Consider the following 19,437-nt stretch of genomic DNA (forward strand, 5'->3'; position numbering starts at 1 on the left):
ACCAGGGAGACATTACTGCGGCAGCATGAAATGGAGCTGATGAGAGTGATCAAAATCAAAGATGGAGAGATCCAGCGACTGAATGCCTTGGTCCTCAGCCTGAGGGACGGCTCCATGGACAAGGTGATCCGCTCTATCCGTGTCTGACTATCCGCACGCCACGTCGGGCTTCGATGCGGCCGCTACCGTATTGTGTAGCTTGTCCCCAGTAAGCGTCGCGGCGCTCCGTTGCGGTCTCAACGGCCCGGTGTGGCGCAATGTCTGCTCAGGTGAGGAGGGGGGGGCGCTTTGCTGGCGGAGGTGGAGGAGACGCGGCGGTGTCGGGAGACCGAGCGGTGTCGCCTCCACCAGGAGCGCGGAAGAAGCCCTGGCAGCGGCCCAGCAGGCCTGGCAGTCCCGAGCGGCCGAGCTCCGATCGGCTCATCACCAGCATCGGGAGGAGCTGAGCCGAACCAAGAGAGACTGCGAGAGGGAGATCCGCCGACTGGTAGGACTGATCAGATGCGCGGTGCGTGGCTATGTTCCCAATTTCGTTGTATACCTGCAGTGCAATGACACCTAAGGCATTCTATTCTATTCTATTTCACAAGAAGAAAATGTCCGGTTGCTCGCTTCGCTTTTGTCACAGCAAAGGTGTTCTAGTCGATTCAAGAAAAAAATTGGCCGGTTGCTCTCTTTGTTTTTGTCACAATTCTGGCAAATGAGTTTGCCCGCCTGCCTGAGCGCTCCCCGTTTGTACATCCAGACGGATGAGATCAAGCTGAAAGACAGAGCGGTTAGTGTTTTGGATGAAGCCCTGGGGCCGGCCACGTCCACCGCCTTCAGCTGCAGACTCAGGCTGCCGAGCAGCAGATCGCTGCCCTGAGGGATTCCCAAAGGGCGGGCCTAAACTACCCTGGAAGTGGGGTCAACGCCGCTACTAGCAATCCTCTTCATTGCGTAAGCCACCTCATCACACACTTGCAGTACGCATGACTTAGTTCGTTGCTGGAGGAAGGTAGCACAAAAACAGTTTTGAACTTTGAACGAGTGCTTGTGTGTGTGTGTTGCGGGGCGTTTTCAGTCTCAGGAGGATCGGGACACGCGACGGTTTCATCTGAAAATCGCTGAGCTCAGCGCAGTCATCAGGAAACTGGAGGATCGAAACGCCCTGCTTTCTGAAGAGCGCAATGAACTGGTAATTTATTGACGGCACGCTTGAAGGTTTGCGCTACGTTTGATGCGCGCCATCCAGCGAGGCACCCATTGCGCTTGCTTATTAGTTGAGCGGCGCGGCGAGTCGGTTGCCTGGTAGATGTCTTTTATTGGGAGCCAAAGCCACGATTCCGTTCAAACCGATGCAAAAGGAATGGATACGTTCTGGCCCGCGTGTTGTGCGTCTTTCACATCCCGCACTTCATGCTTGCAGCTAAAGCGACTGAGAGAAACAGAAAGCCAGTTTCTGCCACTCCTGTACAAAAACAAACGCCTGAGCAGGAAGAATGAAGAACTCTCGCTGGTGCTGTGTCGCCTTGAAAACAAAGTGCGCTTTGTCACCCAGGAGAACGAGGAGATGGCAAGCTTGGTAAGTTGACGCGGACAACGGCGGCGTGCCAACAGAGTCCACTGCATTTGTGTTCCACAGAGAAGGCCTAGTTCGCTCAATGACCTGGACCGCGGTTGCGGCCAGCAGGACGGTGAAATGGAGTTCCTTCAAGTTGTGGAGCAGCGGCACATCATCGACGACTTGTCCAAGGTCTTCAGGCAGGCGACTCGGTGCACGTACGGCAGCGCCGCGCTCGCTCGCTGTCGCCAGGAAACCTTTTCCGTCCAAAGCTTGGCCGGCGGCCGCCATCCAAAAAATTGGCCCCTTAAATTCCGACCTTTCAAGCAGGAGCATTGTGCGCACGCGTTTGAACACGCTTTAGACTTGTTTTGCCGTTTTCAGCAGCTCAAAGCTCCCGTTTTGTCAGCGCCTTTGCCACTCGCTGTGCGCTGAAAACGACGGACTTGCCCGGCTGCTCAGCCCGTCAACCATGAGCCGCGAGCGCGACGTCATTGTCCGTAGGCAGCTAGTGGCAAAATGCACCCTGTTAGAGTTGCGCTCGCTCCAACTTATTTTGCAAGAACCACACGGGAGACAAGTAAGTTCTTTTGGACACCTGCAGGTGGAGAGTCCATCCGTTGTACGAATGAAGTCTGACTCTCGGCTCCTGCACGAGCATTTTAATTAAGAGAAACAGGGTGGGTGTAAGAGTGGATTGAATAGAGGAAGCCCTTGACCTCTAGTCAAAACATAGCAAGGGGTGTTTTACGACTTTGTGTAGGAAGGGATAAGCGATAGGGATAAATAAGGGATAAATAATATTATTTATTACAGGTCGCAGTCAAAGTCAAAGCAACACAATGATACGATAAAGATAATCTGGAAAACCCTGACACACCCTGTAGTTGTCACTTTTGGAAAAGACGAGCGTCCCTCCAATCATCGCCGGTGACGTGTTTTTCAGGCTCTGGAGACAGGAGCTCATGTCAGAAATGTCATTGTGAGTCGCGTTTGTTTCTGCGCCGGAGCCGTTCGTTCCCTTTGCATCCAAAGAATCTCAAAGGCGGATTATTTGTGTCGACAGGAGAGAGATTTGCTGCTACGATACCGACGTCGAGAATCTCTGAGGAGGAACAAAGCGTGAGGTCCTGCAAGGTGAGTCTGTTTGTTTGCGGCTGCTTGGTGTTGCGCAAGATGAAATGGCCTTTTTCTCGCTATCGTTCCTCTCGTCGATTCATCGTGAGGTGTCGCTTCAGTTTGTTCAGAGAGATGTTTGCTTCCGCGCCCGCAGGTCATCGAAACATTTTACGGCTACGACGAAGACGTGTTGGTGGACTCGGACGGATCGTCCTTGTCTTTTCACACCGACAGAACCCCCGACACGGAACCCGAAGAGGTAGCCCGCCATTTCTGCCAGCGTATTGACACCAAACATTCCTCTTCAGCCTGGAATCGGACTCGTCTTTGCGTCGCGGGTGCTTTGTCGCCGGTCTGACTGATTCTGGTACTAGTGCTGTGTTGCATTGGTGTGTGCATGAAGAGGCGGAGCTTCGCTACCGCCAGCTGACGCAAGAATATCAAGCGCTGCAACGAGCCTACGCTCTGCTAGCCCAGACCAGCGAAAGGGGACTACGACGCCGAGAAGGAGATCAAGGTGGCGCCCCTTCCCGCAACCCCCGGCCGGGTCGCAGCCTCCCCGTTCTCACCCAGCCTCGGGTGTTCTCTGGTCTGAAAGGAGGAGGAGGAGCCTCCCTCCTCCTCCTTTCAGACCAGAGAAAAGCTGATGGTAGAAATGGGTCACTATCAAAGCAGAGTAGCAGATCTGGAGTCAGCGCTGAAGCAACAAGGACAGGTAAGCTCATCAATGAGCACACCTTTTTCTCAGACAAAATAGCTACATTCTTCAGTCACTCATCCGTCTGGCATTACTGGACCAACCCCCCCCCCCGAACGTGGCTGGGAAAATGCGGAGAAAAGCAAATGTCATTTTCCAGTCAACCAAAGAATTTGTGGATGAAAATGACACAACATTCCAAAGCTGTCCACGCGTTTGTCTCTTCTAGAATGTCAAGTGGGTGGAGGAGAAGCAGCTGCTGCGTCAGAGCAATCAGCAGTTGGCCGAAAAGGTGACGGAAAGAAAGGCGCTGGGCGGAGTCGCTTGGCGTCACACCTGTCGGGAAGCCCCGCAGATGAGGTCTGACTGTCTTTTCAGGTCAGGCGGATGGAGGCGGAAGAAGCGCGTCTGAAAGAGCACATCCAGGATATCCGAGACCAAAACGAACTGCTTGAGTTCCGCATCCTGGAGCTGGAGGTGGGAAGACTCGCACAAGCGTGTTGAGGCCAGAGATGTGACGGACGGACGGACGGACGGACGGACGGATGCATGCCTCTGCCTTTCAGGAGAGGGAGTGGCGCTCCCCCGTCTTGAAGTTTCTGCAAGTCCGTTTCCCAGACGGCCTCAGCCCTTTGCAGATCTACTGCGAGGCCGAGGGCGTGAGCGTACGTAAGGCGTCCCTCGCAACCCTAACCTTAACCCGAGGTCCCAGAACACCTTACATTGCTCCTTGCGCCTTTCCCCCGGACATCGTCATCAGTGATCTGATGAAGAAGCTGGACATCCTGGGCTATAACGCCGTAAGTGTATGTCGAACTCCTTATGTTCGCACTCCACGAGACTCGGCGGCTCAAATGTGACTTTTGGAAGGCTTTGCGCTGAAAGAAGCTTGTTGACGCTGTGCCTTTGGGCTCTTGCAGAATCTCACCAACGAGGAGCAGGTGGTCGTGATTCACGCCAGGACCCTTCTCACCCTAGCCGAGAAGGTAACGCGCACGTCCACGCACGCTCTCGCATTCTGCTTATGTGACAGCAGCCTTTCCTCAGTGGTTAGAATACATCAAAGTGACCAAGTCAGCACTTCAACAGAAGATGTTGGACATTGAAAGTGAGAAGGTAGACAGACACGCGACATCAGCCAAGGGGAACTCCGGCAATGTGCCCCAACAATTCTGACCTTGAGCTGTGCTAGGATATGTTCTGCAAGCAGAAGGGCTACCTGGATGAAGAGTTGGACTTCAGGAAGTGTTCCATGGACCAGGCTCATAAGGTAAGCCGCCCTCAAATCTCCCGCCGGACCACTGATGGACGAGGATTGCGGCCCAGAGGATCCTGGAGCTGGAGGCCATGTTGTACGAGGCGCTACCGCAGCGGGACTGCCCCGCCACGGACGGCGAAAAAGCCAGCCACGCTGGCGTGAATGACGTGCTGACGGCGGATCAGAGAGAAGAGCTTAGGAGCGCCGTGGACCAATGGAAGCGAGCCCTGATGTGCGAGTTGAGGGAGCGCGACGCTTGCATCCTCCAAGAGAGAATGGATCTGCTGCACAGCGCGCAACAGGTAAGGGCCCAAAGCCAGCCCGGCACTTACTTGCACGCTTACTGGCTTTTGAATGCCACTTTCCATTTGTCCGTCCTAGAGGAACAAAGAGCTGAAAGAATTCATCGAAGCTCAGAAGAGACAAATCAAACAATTGGAGGAGAAGTTTCTGTTTCTCTTTCTATTCTTCTCCTTGGCCTTCATTCTGTGGCCCTAACACCAGCTGGTGAGTGAGCTCCAGCGGCACCGCACTCGACACCTCCGATACACTGCCAGCCGGTCTCAGACGTTGGCAGACGCTCCGATGCCAACGTATACCCCCCGCCACGGTGACAGAGGCACCGCGTCACACCGGCGCTCATCCAATCAGAAGGCAGGAAAAGCAAATTCACATGCAGGGCACTTTTGAACCAGAAGAGAGCGCCACAAAAAACGGTTGTTGCCCCAAACGCGCACTAAAAAGGGTCAGAATAACAAGAGTCCCACTGGCCAGCCGGGGCCACCCGTCCAGCTGTTTCTTCAGGGGGGAAAAAAATTGGAGTCACCGGTGAGTACATTTTGCATTTAGCTCTGCTTTTCTGCTTCTGTCTTCAAGTGTGTGGCATCCTGCGATCAAAGAGTCAGCCAACCCCAAAGCGGTTGACCTCAACGTCCCACCACCATGCCTACCAGAGCAGGTGACGTGATGCTTTGGACATCCTTCCGTCTCAGATGCCCAAAAGTACTCTTTGCCACATCTGCGGCAATACGGTGTCTTTTCAAAGGTGCAAATAAATCCAGCGTGGGCGGAACACGCACGTCTTCGGTTTTTCCCGCTTTGTTTGTGTGACAGCTGTTGTGAAAATTTTATACAAATAAAGTTGTATAGTACAGGTTTGGCCAAGCCGCAACTCCCGAACCGCATGCGGCTCTTTTATGTTCATATCAACATTTGTGTGTGTGTGTGTGTGTGTGTGGGGGGGGGGGGGGGGGGGGGTTGTGCGTGTTGGCTTCACTTGAGTTCAATTTGGTATTTTGGTCAAAAGCGCATGTGGTGAAATTCCACAAAGTAGGATGGGCAAACACATTTCTTTAAACTATGAGTGTCAATTGGGCTCTCGAAATGGCAGGGAAAAGATGCACAGCAAAACGAAAATACGTAGATGAACACAGGACGTTTTAATCAGAGTGGGAAAGTTTCTATTTTTTGTTGAACGTGATGGCAAACCATTCTGCCTGATATGTCAGACCTCAGCGCATTTCAAAGATTCAAATCTTCAGCGCCATGCACTTCAGCTCACTCCATGCTAACATTGATCAGGCGTCGAACCCGCATCATCATGCTTAAGAGGTGGCCATGCTAACCAGTGCGCCATTATGTCAACGCATAATAACTAAGTCTACTGGTCAAAACAGCGGTTACTATATGACGTCGCTACGTCGTGGTCACGTGACGCAGACAAGACGTCAATGGACGTGGGCAGAGTTAACTTGTTTAAAAGGGAGTAGGCAGAAGAAATATTTAATTTATTTAAATCTATTTTGAGTGCACACCATTATGCCAATGCATAACAACTGTAAATCTACTAAACAAAACAGCGGTTGCTATATGACATCTGCCACGTCGTGGTCACGTGACATACGTGACGTCGATGGGCGTAACTTTCGCCGGAATTCAAATCCGCGGGGAGAGTTAACTTGTTTAAAAGAGAGTGGGCAGAAGAATTATTTAATTTATTTAAATCTATTTGGTGTGTGCGCCATTATGTCAATGCATAACAACTGTAAGTCTACTAAACAAAACAGCGGTTGCTATTTGACGTCTGCCACGTCGTGGTCACGTGACGCGGACGTGACGTCGACGCCTACTTTACATCCCACCGATCACAGGACTCCTCGGCTGCATAACCGTGCCCCCTTCCCAACCAATCGGATTTGCTATACGCGAAAACGACGCCAATGGAAAGAGCTTCCGCCCAAATTTAAATCCGTGGGCGTGGCTCGCAGCAGGAAGTAGGAAAATGGCGGCGATGTTGACAAAGACACAGCGGATGGTAACATACGACTAACAAGAGAAATATTTTTATTTTCTGCTTGCAACTGGACCGTCCAGAGCGTACACGGTAAGTACAACTCATCGTTTTTAAAAAGAAGTACTTTTGTTGCCCTGAAAAGCGAGTGAGCGTGGCGTTTGTGGGGGACGTCGAATTTCGACGATTCTTTCTGGTCAACGGTTGTAAATGATTGTGTTGATTAAAAAAGAAAACTTGATGTAACTATTCTTTTAACTGCCGTTTCAGATAGATTTGGAATTGCATCACATCCAATTTTGCCTAGAGCGTACACGGTAAGTAACACTCGTTGTGTTTAAGGAGATTTACGTTTGTAATAGCAGAAGTGTAGCCGCGTTGCGTTGTACGTGTGAATGTTGGTCCGGGCGAAATGTTAATGTTTAATTTCATTCCTTTAGGTTCCACGGTGTTTGTTGGCTGCAAGTTTTCCACTGCAAGAAGAGGCTCATATCATTGACCAGGAGCGAGCTACAATGGTGAGTAGCCATAACATTTATGTTAAACACTTCCTATTTCATGTCTAACAGTACTTGATTTAACAAATAACCATAAATAAATACAGTGTGGGCACTGAAGTTAACATATGTGATTATACTGCCTAATCTGTCACCGAGTAGATTGTTGCAAAGTAATATAAGATCCAAAGTTGTAATTCAGAATAGTTTTCAAAAGAAGGCCATTAGAATTATATACAAGTCTGATTACCCCGAACAAGCTATTAATTAAATCACAAATTCTTCAATTCAAAGATTTGGTAGATTATCAGACAAATAATGTCTAACAGTAATTGATTTAACACATCACGATAAGTAGATTGAGTGTGGGCACTCTCAAGTTAACCTATGTGATTATACTGCCTAATCTGTTACAGAGTATGTTGTTGCCAAGTAATGTAGAATAGATCCAAAGTAGTAATCCAGAATAGTTTTGAAGAGGCCATTAGAATGATAAACAAATCTGATTACCTTGAACATAATAACAAGCTAAGTGTTTAATATGTCCTATGAAGTCAAAATTGGGCACCATCATGTGGTGAAATTTGGAATTGCATCACATCCAATTTTGCCTGGGAACAAACAGATTACATAAATCTTAGTTTTGAATAAGCCACTCCTTCTCAAACAAGTAAACTCTGCCCATTTTGCGCAGTAGATGTTCTGTTAATATCTAGTATTTATACAAAGTCATAATTTAAATTGCTTTCAACCTTCATTCATCGGTTCAACCAACATTACTCGCTCTTCTTACCAACTTGTATTGATTTAACTAAGCGTTTAATACTTCCTATCAGGTCTCAAATCGAGATTTGGCAAAATACAATTTCAGCAAATCCAATTTTGCCAGGGAACAAAAATAGATTAAATAAACTAAATAAATCCTCTTCCCATTAAATAAATCAGAAAAGTCTGTCTTGTAACCAGTCCTCTTCAAACAAGTAAAGTCTGCCCATTTTGTGCCGTAGATTTTGTGTCTATGCCTAGTATTTAAACAAAATCATAATTTAAACGACTTCTTTCCTTCATTCACTTTGGAAATTTGGAATTGCAGCAAATCGAATTTTGGCAGGGAACAAAAATAGATCAATTAAACTAAATAAGTCTTCTTCCCATTAAATAAATTAAAAAAGTCTGTCTTGTAACCAGTCCTTTTCAAACAAGTAAAGTCTGCCCATTTTGTGCCGTCGATTTTGTGTTAATGCCTAGTATTTATACAAAATCATAATTTAAAGGACTTCATTCCTTCATTCACTTTGGAAATTTGGAATTGCAGCACATCAAATTTTGCCTGGGAAGAAAAGTAGATTAAATAAATTTAATAAGTCTTACTACTTCCCATTAAATAAATTAAATACGTCTTACTTGTTCCCACTCCTTTTCAAAACAGTAGTTTAAAACGAGGGCCCTTCACTCAATCTTTAACCTCAACCCCGCACGTTGTGTTGTATCTGTGAATGTTGGTTGTGGCCAAATGATAGTTTTCTTTCATTCGTTTAGGTTCCAAGAAAACTTGATGTAACTCTACTCTTAACTGCCGTTTCAGATAAGCGGGTATTACGTTGCAGTCAAATGCCGCGGATATGACGTAATTGCCCGAACCTCCGCCAAAATTCAAATCTGTTGGCGCGATGGCCGTGAGCCACTGAGCAGCGACGATTATCAACAGAAATATCTTTATTTTCTGCTTGCAACTGGACCGTCTAGAGCGTACACGGTAAGTAACACTCATTGTGTTTAAGGAGATTTACGTTTGTAATAGCAGAAGTGTAGCCGCGTTGCGTTGTACGTGTGAAAATTGGTCGAGGCGAAATGTTAATGTTTAATTTCATTCCTTTAGGTTCCACGGTGTTTGTTGGCTGCAAGTTTTCCACTGCAAGAAGAGGCTCGTATCATTGACCAGGAGCGAGCTACAATGGTGAGTAGCCATAACATTTATGTTAAACACTTCCTATTTCATGTCTAACAGTACTTGATTTAACAAATAACCATAAATAAATACAGTGTGGGCACTGAAGTTAACATATGTGATTATACTGCCTAATCTGTCACGGAGTAGATTGTTGCAAAGTAATATAAGATCCAAAGTTGTAATTCAGAATAGTTTTCAAAAGAAGGCCATTAGAATTATATACAAGTCTGATTACCCTGAACAAGCTATTAATTAAATCACAAATTCTTCAATTCAAAGATTTGGTAGATTATCAGACAAATAATGTCTAACAGTAATTGATTTAACACATCACGATAAGTAGATTGAGTGTGGGCACTCTCAAGTTAACATATGTGATTATACTGCCTAATCTGTTACAGAGTATGTTGTTGCCAAGTAATGTAGAATAGATCCAAAGTAGTAATCCAGAATAGTTTTGAAGAGGCCATTAGAATGATAAACAAATCTGATTACCTTGAACATAATAACAAGCTAAGTGTTTAATATGTCCTATGAAGTCAAAATTGGGCACCATCATGTGGTGAAATTTGGAATTGCATCACATCCAATTTTGCCTGGGAACAAACAGATTACATAAATCTTAGTTTTGAATAAGCCACTCCTTCTCAAAGAAGTAAACTCTGCCCATTTTGCGCAGTAGATGTTCTGTTAATATCTAGTATTTATACAAAGTCATAATTTAAATTGCTTTCAACCTTCATTCATCGGTTCAACCAACATTACTCGCTCTTATTACCAACTTGTATTGATTTAACTAAGCGTTTAATACTTCCTATCAGGTCTCAAATCGAGATTTGGCAAAATACAATTTCAGCAAATCCAATTTTGCCAGGGAACAAAAATAGATTAAATAAACTAAATAAGTCCTCTTCCCATTAAATAAATCAGAAAAGTCTGTCTTGTAACCAGTCCTCTTCAAACAAGTAAAGTCTGCCCATTTTGTGCCGTAGATTTTGTGTCTATGCCTAGTATTTAAACAAAATCATAATTTAAACGACTTCTTTCCTTCATTCACTTTGGAAATTTGGAATTGCAGCAAATCGAATTTTGGCAGGGAACAAAAATAGATCAATTAAACTAAATAAGTCTTCTTCCCATTAAATAAATTAAAAAAGTCTGTCTTGTAACCAGTCCTTTTCAAACAAGTAAAGTCTGCCCATTTTGTGCCGTCGATTTTGTGTTAATGCCTAGTATTTATACAAAATCATAATTTAAAGGACTTCATTCCTTCATTCACTTTGGAAATTTGGAATTGCAGCACATCAAATTTTGCCTGGGAAGAAAAGTAGATTAAATAAATTTAATAAGTCTTACTACTTCCCATTAAATAAATTAAATACGTCTTACTTGTTCCCACTCCTTTTCAAAACAGTAGTTTAAAACGAGGGCCCTTCACTCAATCTTTAACCCCAACCCCGCACGTTGTGTTGTATCTGTGAATGTTGGTTGTGGCCAAATGATAGTTTTCTTTCATTCGTTTAGGTTCCAAGAAAACTTGATGTAACTCTACTTTTAACTGCCGTTTCAGATAAGCGGGTATTACGTCGCAGTCATGTGCCGTGGATATGACGTAATTGCCCGAACCTCCGCCAAAATTCAAATCTGTTGGCGCGATGGCCGTGAGCCACTGAGCAGCGACGATTATCAACAGAAATATCTTTATTTTCTGCTTGCAACTGGACCGTCTAGAGCGTACACGGTAAGTAACACTCATTGTGTTTAAGGAGATTTACGTTTGTAATAGCAGAAGTGTAGCCGCGTTGCGTTGTACGTGTGAAAATTGGTCGAGGCGAAATGTTAATGTTTAATTTCATTCCTTTAGGTTCCACGGTGTTTGTTGGCTGCAAGTTTTCCACTGCAAGAAGAGGCTCGTATCATTGACCAGGAGCGAGCTACAATGGTGAGTAGCCATAACATTTATGTTAAACACTTCCTATTTCATGTCTAACAGTACTTGATTTAACAAATAACCATAAATAAATACAGTGTGGGCACTGAAGTTAACATATGTGATTATACTGCCTAATCTGTCACGGAGTAGATTGTTGCAAAGTAATATAAGATCCAAAGTTGTAATTCAGAATAGTTTTCAAAAGAAGGCCATTAGAATTATATACAAGTCTGATTACCCTTAACATAACAACAAGCTATTAATTAAATCACAAATTCTTCAATTCAAAGATTTGGTAGATTATCAGACAAATAATGTCTAACAGTAATTGATTTAACACATCACGATAAGTAGATTGAGTGTGGGCACTCTCAAGTTAACAGATATGATTATACTGCCTAATCTGTTACAGAGTATGTTGTTGCCAAGTAATGTAGAATAGATCCAAAGTAGTAATCCAGAATAGTTTTGAAGAGGCCATTAGAATAATAAACAAATCTGATTACCTTGAACATAATAACAAGCTAAGTGTTTAATATGTCCTATGAAGTCAAAATTGGGCACCATCATGTGGTGAAATTTGGAATTGCATCACATCCAATTTTGCCTGGGAACAAACAGATTAAATAAATCTTAGTTTTGAATAAGCCACTCCTTCTCAAACAAGTAAACTCTGCCCATTTCGCGCAGTAGATGTTCTGTTAATATCTAGTATTTATACAAAGTCATAATTTAAATTGCTTTCAACCTTCATTCATCGGTTCAACCAACATTACTCGCTCTTATTACCAACTTGTATTGATTTAACTAAGCGTTTAATACTTCCTATCAGGTCTCAAGGCAAGATTTGGCAAAATACAATTTCAGCAAATACAATTTTGCCAGGGAACAAAAATAGATTAAATAAACTAAATAAGTCTTCTTCCCATTAAATAAATCAGAAAAGTCTGTCTTGTAACCAGTCCTCTTCAAACAAGTAAAGTCTGCCCATTTTGTGCCGTAGATTTTGTGTCTATGCCTAGTATTTAAACAAAATCATAATTTAAACGACTTCTTTCCTTCATTCACTTTGGAAATTTGGAATTGCAGCAAATCGAATTTTGCCAGGGAACAAAAATAGATCAATTAAACTAAATAAGTCTTCTTCCCATTAAATAAATTAAAAAAGTCTGTCTTGTAACCAGTCCTTTTCAAACAAGTAAAGTCTGCCCATTTTGTGCCGTCGATTTTGTGTTAATGCCTAGTATTTATACAAAATCATAATTTAAAGGACTTCATTCCTTCATTCACTTTGGAAATTTGGAATTGCAGCACATCAAATTTTGCCTGGGAAGAAAAGTAGATTAAATAAATTTAATAAGTCTTACTACTTCCCATTAAATAAATTAAATACGTCTTACTTGTTCCCACTCCTTTACAAAAAAGTAGTTTAAAACGAGGTCCCTTCACTCAACCTTTAACCCTATTTATTCACCTTCTAGGCTAAGTGTTAAAGGCTAAGTGTTAAAGGCTAAGTGTTAAAGGCTAAGTGTTAGAGGCTAAGTGCCAGAGGCTAGGCGCCAGAGGCGAGTTTTTGTGGGCTGAAGTTTTAGTGGGGTTAGTGTGAATACAATCCAAAAGAATACAACAGAATACAATACAATAGAATATAATACATAGATTAAATTCAATAGCTCTTACTACTTCCCATTAAATAAATTAAATACGTCTTACTTGTTCCCAATCCTTTTCAAAAAAGTAGTTTAAAACGAGGGCCCTTCACTCAACCTTTAACCTCAACCCCGCACGTCACATTGTGTTGTATCTGTGAATGTTGGTTGTGGCCAAATGATAGTTTTCTTTCATTCGTTTAGGTTCCACGGTGTTTGTTGGCTATGTTTTCCACTGTCAGAAGGATGAAAATACAAAGTACAACGCTTGGACGTGGGCGAAGACGTCACCGGTGAGTCCTTCCTTCCTATTTATTTACCTTCTAGATGCTAGAGGCTAAGTGTTAGAGGCTAAGTGTTAGAGGCTAAGTGTTAAACACAATACGAACAACACAACGATACTGCACTGAACAACACGATACCGCACTGAGAAACACGATACCGCACTGAACAACACGATACCGCACTGAACAACACCATGCCGCACTGAACACCATGCCACACTGAACAACACCATCCCGCACTGAACAACACCATGCCGCACTAAACAACACCATGCCGCACTGAACAACACCATGCCTCACTGAACGACACCATGCCGCACTGAAAGACACCATGCCGCACTGAACGACACCATGCCGCACTGAAAGACACCATCCCGCACTGAACACCATGCCGCACTGAACAACACCATCCTGCACTGAACAACACCATCCCGCACTGAACAACACCATGCCGCACTGAACAACATTATGCCGCACTGAACATTATGCCGCACTGAACAACACCATGCCGCACTGAACAACACCATGCCGCACTGAACAACATTATGCCGCACTGAACAACACCATGCCGCACTGAACAACACCATGCCGCACTGAACAACACCATGCCGCACTGAACAACATTATGCCGCACTGAACAACACCATGCCGCACTGAACAACACCATCCTGCACTGAACAACACCATTCCGCATTGAACACCATGCCGCACTGAACAACACCATCCCGCACTGAACAACACCATCCCGCACTGAACAACACCATGCCGCACTGAACAACATTATGCCGCACTGAACAACATTATGCCGCACTGAACAACACCATGCCGCACTGAACAACACCATGCCGCACTGAACAACACCATGCCGCACTGAACAACATTATAACGCACTGAACAACACCATCCCGCACTGAACAACACCATGCCGCACTAAACAACATTATGCCGCACTGAACAACATTATGCCGAAATGAACAACACCATGCCGCACTGAACAACACCATGCCGCACTGAACAACACCATCCTGCACTGAACAACACCATCCCGCACTGAACAACACCATGCCGCACTGAACAACACCATGCCGCACTGAACAACACCATGCCGCAATGAACAACACCATCCCGCACTGAACAACATTATGCCGCACTGAACAACATTATGCCGCACTGAACAACACCATGCCGCACTGAACAACACCATGCCGCACTGAACAACACCATCCTGCACTGAACAACACCATCCCGCACTGAACAACACCATGCCGCACTGAACAACATTATGGCGCACTGAACAACATTATGCCGCACTGAACAACACCATGCCGCACTGAACAACACCATGCCGCACTGAACAACACCATGCCGCAATAAACAACACCATCCCGCACTGAACAACACCATGCCGCACTGAGCAACACCATGCCGCACTGAACAACACCATCCTGCACTGAACAACACCATGCCGCACTGAACAACACCATTCCGCACTGAACAACACCATGCCGCACTGAACAACATTACGCTGCACTGAACAACACCATGCCGCACTGAACAACACCATGCCGCACTGAACAACACCATGCCGCATTGAACAACACCATGCCGCATTGAACAACACCATGCCGCACTGAACAACACCATCCTGCACTGAACAACACCATGCCGCATTGAACAACACCATGCCGCACTGAACAACACCATCCTGCACTGAACAACACCATCCCGCACTGAACAACACCATCCCGCATTGAACAACACCATCCTGCACTGAACAACACCATGCCGCACTGAACAACACCATGCCGCACTGAACAACACCATTCCGCACTGAACAACACCATGCCGCACTGAACAACACCATCCTGCACTGAACAACACCATCCCGCACTGAACAACACCATGCCGCATTGAACAACACCATCCTGCACTGAACAACACCATCCTGCACTGAACAACACCATGCCGCACTGAACAACACCATGCCGCACTGAACAACACCATGCCGCACTGAACAACACCATGCCGCACTGAACAACATTATGCCGCACTGAACAACATTATGTCGCACTGAACAACACCATGCCGCACTGAACAACACCATGCCGCACTGAACAACATTATGCCGCACTGAAAAACACCATGCCGCACTGAACAACACCATCCCGCACTGAACAACACCATGCCGCATTGAACAACACCATGCCGCACTGAACAACACCATGCTGCACTGAACAACATTATGCTGCACTGAACAACACGATCCTGCATTGAACAACACCATGCCGCACTGAACAACACCATCCTGCACTGAACAACACCATCCTGCACTGAACAACACCACCCCGCACTGAACAACACGATCCCGCATTGAACACCATCCTGCACTGAACAACACCATGCCGCACTGAACAACACCATTCCGCACTGAACAACACCATGCCGCACTGAACAACACCATGCCGCACTGAACAACACCATGCCGCACTGAACAACACCATGCCGCACTGAACAACATTATGCCGCACTGAACAACACCATGCCGCACTGAACAACACCATCCCGCACTGAACAACACCATGCCGCATTGAACAACACCATGCCGCACTGAACAACACCATCCTGCACTGAACAACACCATCCCGCACTAAACAACACCATGCCGCACTGAACAACATTATGGCGCACTGGACAACATTATGCCGCACTGAACAACACCATGCCGCACTGAACAACACCATGCCGCACTGAACAACACCATGCCGCACTGAACAACACCATGCCGCACTGAACAACATTATGCCGCACTGAACAACACCATGCCGCACTGAACAACACCATGCCGCACTGAACAACACGATCCCGCATTGAACAACACCATCCTGCACTGAACAACACCATGCCGCACTGAACAACACCATGCCGCACTGAACAACACCATTCCGCACTGAACAACACCATGCCGCACTGAACGACACCATCCTGCACTGAACAACACCATCCCGCACTGAACAACACCATGCCGCATTAAACAACACCATGCCGCACTGAACAACACCATCCTGCACTGAACAACACCATGCCGCACTGAACAACACCATGCCGCACTGAACAACACCATGCCGCACTGAACAACATTATGCCGCACTGAACAACATTATGCCGCACTAAACAACATTATGTCGCACTGAACAACACCATGCCGCACTGAACAACACCATGCTGCACTGAACAACATTATGCCGCACTGAACAACACGATCCCGCATTGAACAACACCATCCCGCAGTGAACAACACCATGCCGCATTGAACAACACCATGCCGCACTGAACAACACCATGCTGCACTGAACAACATTATGCTGCACTGAACAACACGATCCTGCATTGAACAACACCATGCCGCACTGAACAACACCATCCTGCACTGAACAACACCTTTCCACACTGAACAACACCATGCCGCACTGAACAACATTATGCCGCACTGAACAACACCATGCCGCACTGAACAACACCATGCCGCACTGAACAACACCATGCCGCACTGAACAACACCATGCCGCAATGAACAACACCATCCCGCACTGAACAACACCATGCCGCATTGAACAACACCATGCCGCACTGAACAACACCATCCCGCACTGAACAACACCACCCCGCACTGAACAACACGATCCCGCATTGAACAACACCATCCCGGACTGAACAACACCATGCCGCACTGAACAACACCATTCCGCACTGAACAACACCATGCCGCACTGAACAACACCATGCCGCACTGAACAACACCATGCCGCACTGAACAACACCATGCCGCACTGAACAACATTATGCCGCACTGAACAACACCATGCCGCACTGAACAACACCATCCCGCACTGAACAACACCATGCCGCATTGAACAACACCGTGCCGCACTGAACAACACCATCCTGCACTGAACAACACCATCCCGCACTGAACAACACCATGCCGCACTGAACAACATTATGGCGCACTGAACAACATTATGCCGCACTGAACAACACCATGCCGCACTGAACAACACCATGCCGCACTGAACAACACCATGCCGCACTGAACAACATTATGCCGCACTGAACAACATTATGCCGCACTGAACAACACCATGCCGCACTGAACAACACCATGCCGCACTGAACAACACCATGCCGCACTGAACAACACGACGTCGCACTAACAACACGACGCCGCACAGAACAACACGACGCCGCACAGAATAACACAATACCGCACAGAACAACACAATACCGCACAAACAGTTTTAGATAATATTACGTCGCAGTCATGTGACGCGGACATGACGTCAATAGGCGGAACTCACGGCAAAATTATAATCCGTGGGCGTGGCTTGCAACAGGAAGTAGGAAAGCGGCAGTTCTGGCAAACAAGACACAGCTGTTAGTAACACGATGACTAACAAGGCAAATATTTTTGTTTTCAGCTTGCAACTTGACCGTCTAGAGCGTACAAGGTAATTACAACTGTTTTTTTTTAGCCCTGAAAAGCAAGGGAGTGTGGCGTTTGGGAGGAATGTCGAACTCGGCGTCTGCTTCCAGCCACAGACGCCAAATTTCGACGATTATTTCGACTGGTCAACGGTTGTAAATTATTGCGTTGACTAAAAACTTTATTTAACTCTACTCTTAACTTTGCCGTTTCAGATATGCGGGTATTACACCGCGGAAATGACGTCAATAGGCTGAACTCTCGCCAAAATTCAAATCTGTGGGCGCAATGGCCTTGAGCGAGACACCGGATACAAACACGACGATTATCAACAGAAATATCTTTATTTTCCGCTTGCAAGTGGACCGTCTAGAGCGTACACGGTAAGTACAACTCATTGTGTTTAAAAAGATTTACGTTTGTGTAGTTTGCGTTGCGTTGTATCTGTGAATGTTGGTTGAGGCTAAATGTTAATGTTTAATTTCATTCCTTTAGGTTCCACGGTGTTTGTTGGCTGTATGTTTTCCACTGCAAGAAGAGGCTCGTATCATTGACCAGCAGGAGCTACAATGGTGAGTACCCCTTTCGTCTTCCATTTATGTTAAACACTTCCTATTTCATGTCTAACAGTACTCGATTTAACAAATAACCATAAATAAATACAGTGTGGGCAGTCACGTTAACATATGTGATTATCCTGCCTAATATGTTTATCACAAATATGTCACTAATCACTAATATGTTTATTTGTTTATCACAACACCTTTGGACCTTCAGCAATCGATTATTTACCTTCATCTACATAGAGACAGAACGATGGTGTCTTAAACATCTCATTCATTTCACCAAATAACTTCACGCAGGTGGATAACGGCCGTCTCGGTCACGCTATGTTGCGTGATGCAGTTTTGAAGAACCAAATGCATTTATTCAATGAATAAGTCAAGCTAGTTCTATGTTTATGATGTTGTAAGTTACGGTACCGATTGAAGTTGAGTTCGAAGCCAGTGGAAAACAGCGCTGCGTTTGTGCTCTCCAGGTACAAATGTTGTGATCTCTGACTGACGACCGGGCGAGACTCGAGTAAGAGATGCCCAAACGAGCTCCGGCAGGGCGGGCCAAGGCGGAGCGAACGGACGCCCTTCAGGCCGCCAATGACGAGCTGAGAACCAAACTGATGGACGTCCAGTTAGAACTTCAGCAGGAGAAGAACAAGGTGAAAACCTCAACAGACAGACACTGCCTGCCTGCCTCCCTGCCTGCCTCCCTGCCTGCCTCCCTCCCTCCCAGTTTTCCCGATGTAGATTAGACATGCGTGTGCCATGACTGTGTCAGCCTACATCAACAAATGCACCGAGGACGTCAGCACCACTAAGAATATCATCACCCGGAGCAACCAACGACCCTGGATGACTGAGGAGGTACGTCAAACGCTACGAGCGCGGAACTCTGCCTTCAAGTCTGGCGACAAGGAGACACTGAGGACAGCGAGAGCCAACTTGAACCGTGCCATCAGGATAGCGAAGCGAGACCGCAGTCGAAAATTTCAGGATCGTTTCCACGACGTCAAAAACATCAGGAGTATGTGGCAAGGCATACGGGCGATTACAGACTACAACTCACCCTCCCCCCCCCCGGTGGGTGTAGTTGATGCTGACTTTCTAAATGGTCTAAATAACTTCTTTGGGAGGTTCGAGGCACTAAACGGCACTCCAGCAGTTAAAACTGTCCCCCAT

General features: G+C 46.0%; 1 long non-coding RNA gene across 1 annotated transcript; it reads left to right on the forward strand.

Moving 5' to 3' along the window:
• The first annotated feature begins 3,306 nt into the window (after window positions 1–3,306).
• Window positions 3,307–4,153, forward strand: LOC148378475 (uncharacterized). The gene is made up of 3 exons (XR_015855855.1): window positions 3,307–3,651; window positions 3,738–3,836; window positions 3,926–4,153. It is a non-coding gene; the product is annotated as an uncharacterized LOC148378475 (long non-coding RNA).
• Window positions 4,154–19,437: the final 15,284 nt, after the last annotated feature.

This window comes from Syngnathus floridae, unplaced genomic scaffold (assembly GCF_059516105.1).
Source record: "Syngnathus floridae isolate MCC-2025c unplaced genomic scaffold, RoL_Sflo_1.0 HiC_scaffold_42, whole genome shotgun sequence".
Taxonomy (NCBI): Eukaryota; Metazoa; Chordata; class Actinopteri; order Syngnathiformes; family Syngnathidae; genus Syngnathus; species Syngnathus floridae.